This window comes from Penicillium oxalicum, chromosome VII (assembly GCF_001723175.1).
Source record: "Penicillium oxalicum strain HP7-1 chromosome VII, whole genome shotgun sequence".
Lineage (NCBI taxonomy): Eukaryota > Fungi > Ascomycota > Eurotiomycetes > Eurotiales > Aspergillaceae > Penicillium > Penicillium oxalicum.
This window is the reverse complement of record NC_064656.1, coordinates 1,880,152-1,889,705: the sequence shown is the minus strand read 5'-3', so window position 1 is coordinate 1,889,705 and position 9,554 is coordinate 1,880,152.

Below are 9,554 nucleotides of genomic sequence, written 5' to 3'. Positions count from 1 at the left end.
TACTAAGCAGATTATACAAGAAAGGCTCTATAATATAAAGATCTAAAATATCAAAAAGATAACCGATATAATCGTGAAACGATTAAATAGGCCTAACTAAAAGACTACCCGCCTAGATACCTACGAAGAAACTAACTGTAATACCTACCCGCTCTCTAATATAAGCCTAGATACCTATAAAGACACCCGAATTTTACAACCTTCTTATACTCCAAAAATTCTACCTCTCTAACAGAAAAAAGGATAAGGCTAAGATTTCCTACCTTCCTAAGTCTAATCCCTAAAAGACCTAGAATTACGCGATAGACGAATTTTTCCCTAAGCCGCTCTAAACCCTCCAAGTATACTACTAACTATACCAGAGGACTAAAATATCCTAATTTTATAACCTTCCTAATACCGCAAAATTCTACTAGTATAACTAAGGAAAAGAGCTCCTAATACCCGACTAGATCCTAAAATCTAAATTCCAAGAGACCTAATTCCGAACCAGGGAGGGATTTCTTTATATTAGAAACCAAACTTTATCTAACGGATCAGAGCTTACCGAACTAAGCCTAATAGGATTTATTAAGATAATCGTGCTAGATTATTACACATAAGAGATCCTAACTAACCCTCCCCTTCAAAATTTTATTATATCACACTATTATATATAATATTCTTTATATTACTACTAGTCCTAGGGGGGTATAAGAGAGTTTGCCCTCTCTAGATATTTACTAGGCCTAGTAGCGGTTATGTATCTTGAGGGTTTTTCCCCTATCGCGGGTTTTCCCTCTCTCTCTCTCTTCCTTCTCCTAGACTTCCCAATCCCAGTTGTCTCGCCTCCAGATTGCTTCCTTGCCTTGTAGACCTATAGGTCTATCATATCCTATAGAGGAATATAGATAATCTAAATAGACTACTACTAGAAGGATAGACTATAATATATAATAATAGAATTAAGAAGAACGAGGGTAATACCTAGAATTCTATCTAAATCTTCTAAAATCCTTAGAAGAGCTAACAAAATCTAATAATACTAATTTCTATTAAAAAGAATAATAGGAACAAGAATTCGATTACCTTAAAGGGGGCCTAACCCTAATCCTAACTATATAGAAGGGATCTTAAAGAGAAAGATACTAATATAGGAGGTAATACGGATAATAATACGAGCGTAAATATAGTAATATAGGCTAGTAAAGAAGAAGATAAGTACTACTACGCCCTTATAGTAGTAGAATTCGACTTCGCTAACCGCCTAGATCCCTAGCTTACTATAGCCTTAATTAAAAGAAACCCCTCTACTAAGTAGATCGTTAACTTAGGTTATTTTTATTTACTTCCTCTATTATATATATATACGTTTAAGTCCTATCTCTGCTAAATAAAAATCGTTAATCTGTATAAATTCTTTAGTACTTACTCTTAACTAATTTTTAATAGTAAAGAAGAAGTTCTAAGTAGGCTATCCGAGTTTATTATATCTCTCTTAGCGTCTGCTCCGATAGATTATTATTTAATAATATTACTTTTAAGCTTCTATATAGTAGTCTATATATATTACTATATATTCGAAGTCTAGCGTATATAAGAAAATCTTTTAGAGATATATATTATTATATATTCTAGGTATTCTATATCTACGAGAATCTATAATAATATATACCTAGCTCTTACCTACTATAGAGTCCTAGTATATATTAAGGCTTTTAATATAAACTAATTATAAGATATAGTCTTATAGTGAAGAGGGGAATGCTCACGGCAGTCTGATCTCACCAGACAGGTCGAGTCATAGAGGAACCAAACCAAACCCACAAGTCATAGAGGAACCAAACCAAACCCACAAGCACGCAAGTCCTAGAATCCTCTAAAGTAATCGTGAGATCCGATATTAGGTACTAAAGGCAGGAATCAAAAAGAGTGTGATATTTCAAGTATAAGGAATCTGACTATAAAGACTGTCCTGAATCCTCCGTCTAAACTATTATTTAAGTATGATGATGATGCCGGATCCCGCAAGCTAGGTCCTAGATAACCTTCCTCGGCGGTAAGGCTCTTAGGCATCTCCTACTACTAAATATCCGCCTTTAAGTATATATAACCGAATCCCCTACTATATAACCTCCCCCCCTATAATTTACCGTCCCTTAGTTAATTTCCCGTATCCCTCGATAGTAACGTTAGATCTCCTAAAGACCCTTAGGCTAACTTACTAGGCTACACAAAATTTAGCAAAACCGATAGGCCCTTCTCCTTTCGCAGAAAATAAGAGTGTGCGCTAAATTACTACTATTCGGCCTTTATCGTTATCTCAAAATATAGTAGGTAGGCCCGTCTCGCCCGGTCGCGCTACTCCTAGATTAATCTGTGCGCTCGTTACTAATTCCGGCTAAAAAGAACGTCTAATTCTTCGATAACTACAAGGGAATCCTATCTTTCGCGACTAATTAGCGTATCTCCGATCGGACTTAATTCTAGCAACCGAATTAATACAGAAAAAGGATACGTAAGCCGACTACTATATTTCTGACTAGACTACCCGGAAGGAGTCTGTTTAGGTAACGAAAAATCGCGATAATAAGCCGAAAGTTCAGACTAAGTGCCTGATTTAGGACTATCTAGGGTCTTATAATCTTCCCTGATACTAACAAACTAGGGTAAAACCGTTCGCCGAAGATAAGTCGCCGGTCCTATTAATCTATAAGGAAGGTATAGCTTCGAAATACGTATATCTCCCTATTTACAGATAACTTTTTCCTAGGAGAGACTAAATTTCTCCTTATCTTCTACTATCTATATCGTAGCCGATATCTTATAGATTAAACTATCTTTCTAGTAACTACAATCGCGCAGATTCTACTACTACTCGGCGAGGTAGTTTTATATCCTAAGTAGTATTTTAGTATAATTTCGTAGGTTCTTATCCGTTAAAGAAACCGTCCCCTAGATTATATTCGCTATTCGTTAGGATATAAGGAGATCCGTTATATTGATATTAAGATAGCGGAAAGCAGTCTATTTACTAGGGTATATACTCTTCGCGTAGTAAGGAAACGAAATTAGCCGATATTAATGATCCGGTCGTAGCAGAACATAGAGCAGGTAGTAGGTATAGTCGCGCTATACTAGTTACTAGATACTACTATACTATACGTTTTTAGCCTATCTAACCCTTAGTATATACTTTCGCGATTAGTAATACTAGTTATATATATTAAATTCCTCCTCGATTATATCTATCAGACCGCGAGGATAATAGCCGTCCTAATCGTTACGTAGCTATACAAAAATTAGCACTACTACGCTTCCGTTAACGTTCTAATCCCTCTCTATTTTCTTCCTAAAACTTAGTAGAACCCTTCTAAAATAGCGAAAACTTATATCCTGAAAAGTCAGATACTATATCTTCTCGAAATCCGACACTAAAGGTTTTCGTATCTTAGGAGGGAATCGAAAGTAGCTCCTAAGTTCTTTTCTAGAGGATAGTTTAAACTAAACCTTAAATTCCTTCTTAGCCCTATCCTAGTCACCGAGCTAGGCGTAAAGGTATTGTAAGCGTTACACCAGAGTCCCGTAATCGACACCGTTAGTATAAATATACAAAAGATATACTAGCTAAGTTATATACCCCTTGCAAATCGAATCAGGGCTAATTTCGGTCGTATTTTCGCGAATAGACCTACTAACAAGCCGAAAAATTACTAGCGCTTCGCGCTTACTTTCAGTATCCAATTTCGTCTTCGGAACTACTTTAGCTAGCCTAGAAGCATCCATCTTATATCCGCAGGGTGCTAACTTTGATAAACCTTGCGATATCTTCGGTTTCTTGGTAGCAGACTCCGTCAATAGTTCTGATTCCTGCGATCGTTTATCGTTATCGTTCAGTTCTAGGCTCCGTTTGCGCGGTTAGATTTCTTCTGCAGAAGAAATTCGGCTTCCATCCTCATCCAGAGCTAGGCTCTGATCCTTGTCTGCCTCATCCAAAATTCGCGGTATCCGATAATATTCGCATATAAATCCATCTTTATTAATCGACAGATAGTGTTTTAACAACTGTTCTAGCGTTAGTTCCGTTAAATCTAGCGATTTATAGGCGTTATCGAGATTACCTTATAACTTCTTTAGCTCTTCGGATCCCCCGCCTATATTCCTTTCTTAAGTCGTTAGAGAATAGCGTTATTAACTCGGAGCTATATCTCTTCGAAACTAATCCCGCTCCTTACTAGTTTACTAACCTTTTCGGCGAACGTTTTCGTTCGGACTCTGATCATAATCTTTTTAGCGTCCCTATTCCAAGCTTATAGCGCTACGTATATTACTTACTAGATATAGTTCTTGTTATATTCGCGACGATTAATTACTTCTCTTGCTACCGTCTAGCTATCCTCAAAATCTTCCTAAGTCTTATATCCCTTCAAAATTCGCTATCCTTTATAAAGGTATAGAGTTCGATCGCGACGAGTCTAAAAATACCTACCCTTTTTCGCAAATCTTATACAGATAGAGCTTTGCGTCTTATAGACCTAGTCCGTAGGTAGCGTACGTAATTCTTCGATAATCTTAGCAGGGAAGTAATTTATATTAAATTACTTAGTATCGAAGGTATAATAAGATATTAGCTTATAGCGGATATCGTAGCCTAGTCTATTATATTAAATTCTTCCGCAGAAGAAATTTCGCGGAAGAAATTCGCAGAGTTTAATATATCGTTATAGGTCGATATCTTCTATAGAAGAAATTTGTAGTACTTAGCGAAAAATTATTATAATTTAAGCTCTCTCCGGAGACTTCCCTCCCCTCCTAAAAATCTTACCGTCCCTAGTAAGTTCCTTTTCTATTACCTTTCAAAACAGTCTCAAAAACTACTAAATTTCTAAATAAAGACAAAATTTAGTAAATCTAATAAATTTAATCTACTTCTAAGAGAAATCAACAAAAATACAAAAAATCCGAAATATTCGTATTAAACAGACTAATAACATACTTTTTAACAAAGAAAAATAAATTAAATTAACCCTATCCCTCTCGCGGCGGCTATCCTCTTCTGCGCCTTTACGTAGTAGGTAGTAATCCGTTCTTAGCCTTAATTCTTTTATCCTTATCAAATTTCTTTTATCCTAGAGCGCCTAGTAATAAAATCTTTTTAGCCTACTACTATTAATACTAGCGCTTACCTTATTTATCTGTCGGTATAGGGTACCGTCTAATTCTTTAATTTCGTATACGCTATTTTTAGATCTTTTCTGATTCGATACGGCCCTATCTATCTAAATCGGAGCTTATTTCTAGATATTATATCGTCCTCTAACCTAGTATTATAGAGAAGGACTAAATCTTTTTCTTTTAGGGGCGTAATTCGCAGGTTTCTGTGCGAGTCGTGATATTCTTTATTCTAAGCTCTTAGCCTCTATAGCCGTATTATCGTATTAGAGATATCCTAGTCTCGTCTTTTAATTTATTTAGCTCGTAACGTAATTAGATCTGCGCGTGTCTCTACCTTTTCCTAGGGTAGTATCGACTAGGTAGGCATATCTAATTCTAGCAAGATAGTATCTTGTCTATAAATAAATAGAAGGTAAGATCGGTATATATATACAAAGTCGCTCTGTTAGTAAGTATCGCGGCTAGTAGCTTTTAGGACTATTTTAGTTTAATACCTTCTAATAGTTTATACCTATTTATTATTTTAGATAAGGCGTCTTTCAGAGTTCGTATTACTCTCTTAATCGCCCTATTCGCCTACGGGTTATATACCGAAATTAAAATAGTATCGACGCGGTACGATTTCAAAAAATTTCGTATTTCCGAACGTATTTTAGGACTAAAATTAATAATAATCTCCTAAGGCACCCTATACCTATAGATAATATCCTCCTAAACGAATCCGGTAGCGCTTTTACTATCTACCTTCTAGAGAATCCTTGCTTCTAGCTACCTACTAGCTAAATCTCTTGCTTAGATAACTCCTTTTTAACCTTCCGTTAGGTAGCGGGGTAGTATTAATATACTATTTCTCCTAGATTCGTATTAGTCTTGCGCTTCCGTAGGTTTATAAAGTCTAACAGGATCACGCGCCTAGTATTCGAAGTATACGCGCACAAATTTCGCTAGTCTCGTTATATATTCCTAACTAATAGTACCGCGTAGCTAATAGGTTATAAGTAGCTTCGCGGCCTTTATAGCCTAATTCTTTATAAAGCGCTATAGCGTCTCTTTTCGTATCCTAATATCGTCTAAAACCCTTCGTATAATTAGCTCTCTGCTATACCCTCTATAAAATAGATATCGATCTTAGACTATAAATCTAAAGCCTTTTTCTTAAATGTAAATTTACTACGAGATATCTTAGGGCCTACGTAGTATCGTTAAGAACCTTGCAATTTTCTAAGATTCTTCTAAATATAATCCGTCCAGAATTTCTATATTAATAGTCGTTTCTTCTGTAGAAGAAATCTCCTAAGAAACAGGAATTTTAACAGAAACTATAGTTTCTACTAGGGAAACCGTAACGCGAAGATAAGAGATTTTAGCTACGATAAATTTATTAATATCTCTCTCCTTTTCTTGCTCTTCTATTTCTTTAGGCGTAGCGGGCTTCCTAGATAGGCTATTAGCGGTACTATTTTTCGTCCTAGGAATATACTTTATTCAAAATCGAAGAGCCGAATCTAAGTAAGCTATCGCGTTACTAAGGCCCTAGGTAAGTCTAAAGCGGTCGATTTAACTACGTAACTAGTATATTAGTATTAGTTTCTAATATAAACCTTACCCTGTATAGCTAATACCGTAGCTTTTTGAACGCCTTTATTACTCCTCGATATTCTAATTTTCTAGTATCGTATATTTGCTCTGATTTAGACTAAACCCCTAACTCGTATCGTGCTACTCGTCGTACCCCTTCTCTTTTCTGTATCAAAACGCTACCCTATCCTATTTTTAACGCGTCTACTATAAGCGTTAGGTCTAACAGATTCTAGCTATAATCGACTAGTATAACCGCCGGAAAACTATATAGTATCTCCTTAATCTTCTTAAAGGTATTCTGTTTATTATTACCCTAATCGAATATCGTATCCTTCCGTAATATCGTATATAATAGCGCTATAATATACTAAAAATCCTTTACTAGAATTCGAAAGTAGACCGCAAGACTAATAAAAGAGCGTACCTTATCGCGATTAATAGGGACCGGCTAGTCGGCTAACTTAGAAATTTTCCGCTTATTAGGTCTACGCCCGTTAGAATCGTATACCTAGCCTATAATTTTAAGGCCGGATATTATAAGTTACGATTTTTCTGCAGAAACTCTCGCTCCCGCAAGTTCTAAAAGGTACAGGGTCTTATCTAGATTTTGTATATATTCTAAGACAAACCTCCTAATCCCTAGTCTTACAAACTCGTTATTATACTAGGTCTTAGGTCCTTTAACCGGAATATTATCTATAAAAGGTTTTAATATACAGAATATTAGCTAGGATCTATATAACTACTCTTTAGAATTACGGTACAGAATTCGAAGCCCCTTATAATAATATAGTCTGCCTTAGTAAACCGATCGGGGTCTAAATCGCGTTATATTTCGATCGCGACTATCTAGAGTTATCTAGTTATACCCGGAAAATAGATTAATAGCGGACGATATTACTATACCTAAAAATTCTTTAACGAATTCGTCCGTATTAGGGGGTATATTCGTATCTCGCACTATTACTTTATTAATATATATTATAGCGTTTACTATACGATATTTTCTATTCTTCTTGCGTACTAAAAACTAAGGATTTCGGTAGGGACTATCGCAATATTCTAGGACCCCTTTTTGCAATCTTTCCTAATATCTCTTTAACTACCTTTTAGCGCTAGCGGGATTCGAAATCTAGGATACTACTAGGCCTTATACCGAATCGTCTTAATTATTATAGCGGTATTACTTCCGGGAAAATCAAAGATATATAGGACTAATCCTACGCAAAATAACCTTCTCTTTTAAATAGTATCTCGCGTAATAATCCTTTTTCTTTCGGTAGAAGATCCTTTCTAATTAATATTTTCTGCTCCCTTTTAGGTATTAGACGCGTACCTCTTACGATCGTAGAGATCGGTATTAGTAGATTATTAAATTCACTTTTAATATAGACGCGCGATATTTAGTAAAGTATTTCTTTTCGCAGATTTCCTTCTAATTCGCATAACTAGTTAGCACCGATCTATCGTTTTCGGTCGCGTTAACTAGTTTAATCTTGTCCGCTACTCTTTTAAACAAAGTATAAACCGGTATACCTATACCGTAGGGTTAGGGCTCGGATTTATAGTTAAAAGATACCTTAGTCGTAGAAATCTTATAGTAATATCCTATAGCTACCTACGCGGAATCTTATAGTTATAGCTAAATCTTAATTTATCCAAAATTTTTGATGTCTTTCTGTCTCTTGTATTTTTAAATATTTTTAGTGCTTTTGTAGCGTTTTTAGAGGGTACTATTAAAACGTATAGTAAATTATAGCCTATTTTTAGCGTCGTATCTTATTTATTATACCGGAAGTATCGCTAATTAGGCTTCCGGATATCCTAAAAAATCTACCTCCGTATTAGGTTCTGCAAAATCTTTAGGCTATAGCTAGTAGTACTCCTAGACCGAAGTTTTCTTACTCGGAGAATATACCTTAAAGACTAACTTCCTAGTCCGGTCTTCCGAAAAGACTACTATTTTAACAGAACTATTAATTTTCTCCGTAGTAGAAGCTATTATATCGCGTAACTAGATTCGTCCTAGGAGAATCTCTGCTATATAATCCTTTATAATTATATAGTAAGAGTGCGTTATAATATCGCCGATTAAAATAGGTAAGCCTTCCGTAACTCCGTAAAAGGGACGCGTTCGGCTATTAATAGGCACTATATATAGCTTTAGATCTTTTCGAATATTAAGGTTTATATACGTGCCGTTTCTAGGGAAATAAGATTAACTAATAATCCCTAATAATCGTAGCTTTAAGCTTATACCTATACACGTATACCTTTATACGCAAGAGCCCTCTAGTATATTCCTTAACCGTACCCGAATTTCGCGGCGCAGAGATTCGCACCGATCTCCTAAGATCCTATACCCGCGCGGTTACTTTATCTACTTTTGCAACTCGCTAAGTAGTAGCGAAGTATACGGGCGTAGTAGTATTCGTAGTATCCGTAGTAATCATAGGTACCGAAGGTTCGAAGGAATTCGTAATATTTCTGACTTAGCTACGTAGTTACGGTAATATAAATATCAGATTACCTAGTATAATCGTAGGCGGTATAGGAATAGCTAGCAATTTTCTAGCAATTTCTTCCTTACGTTAGGTAGTAGTATCCGCGGAAGGTTTTAGGCGCTTTTAGATAGTCGACGAATTTCCCGGTCTAGACGGTAAGCAGGCGTCGAAAATCACGTCTTAACTAGCTCTCTAGGTCTAACTACCCTAGTCTTAGATTTCTTCTACAGAAGAATCTCGCGGCTAACTTAGTTAGCGATCCGTTCCCGCCTATAAATTTCTTCTGCAGAAGAAATTCGCAAAGGGGCTAGTGCT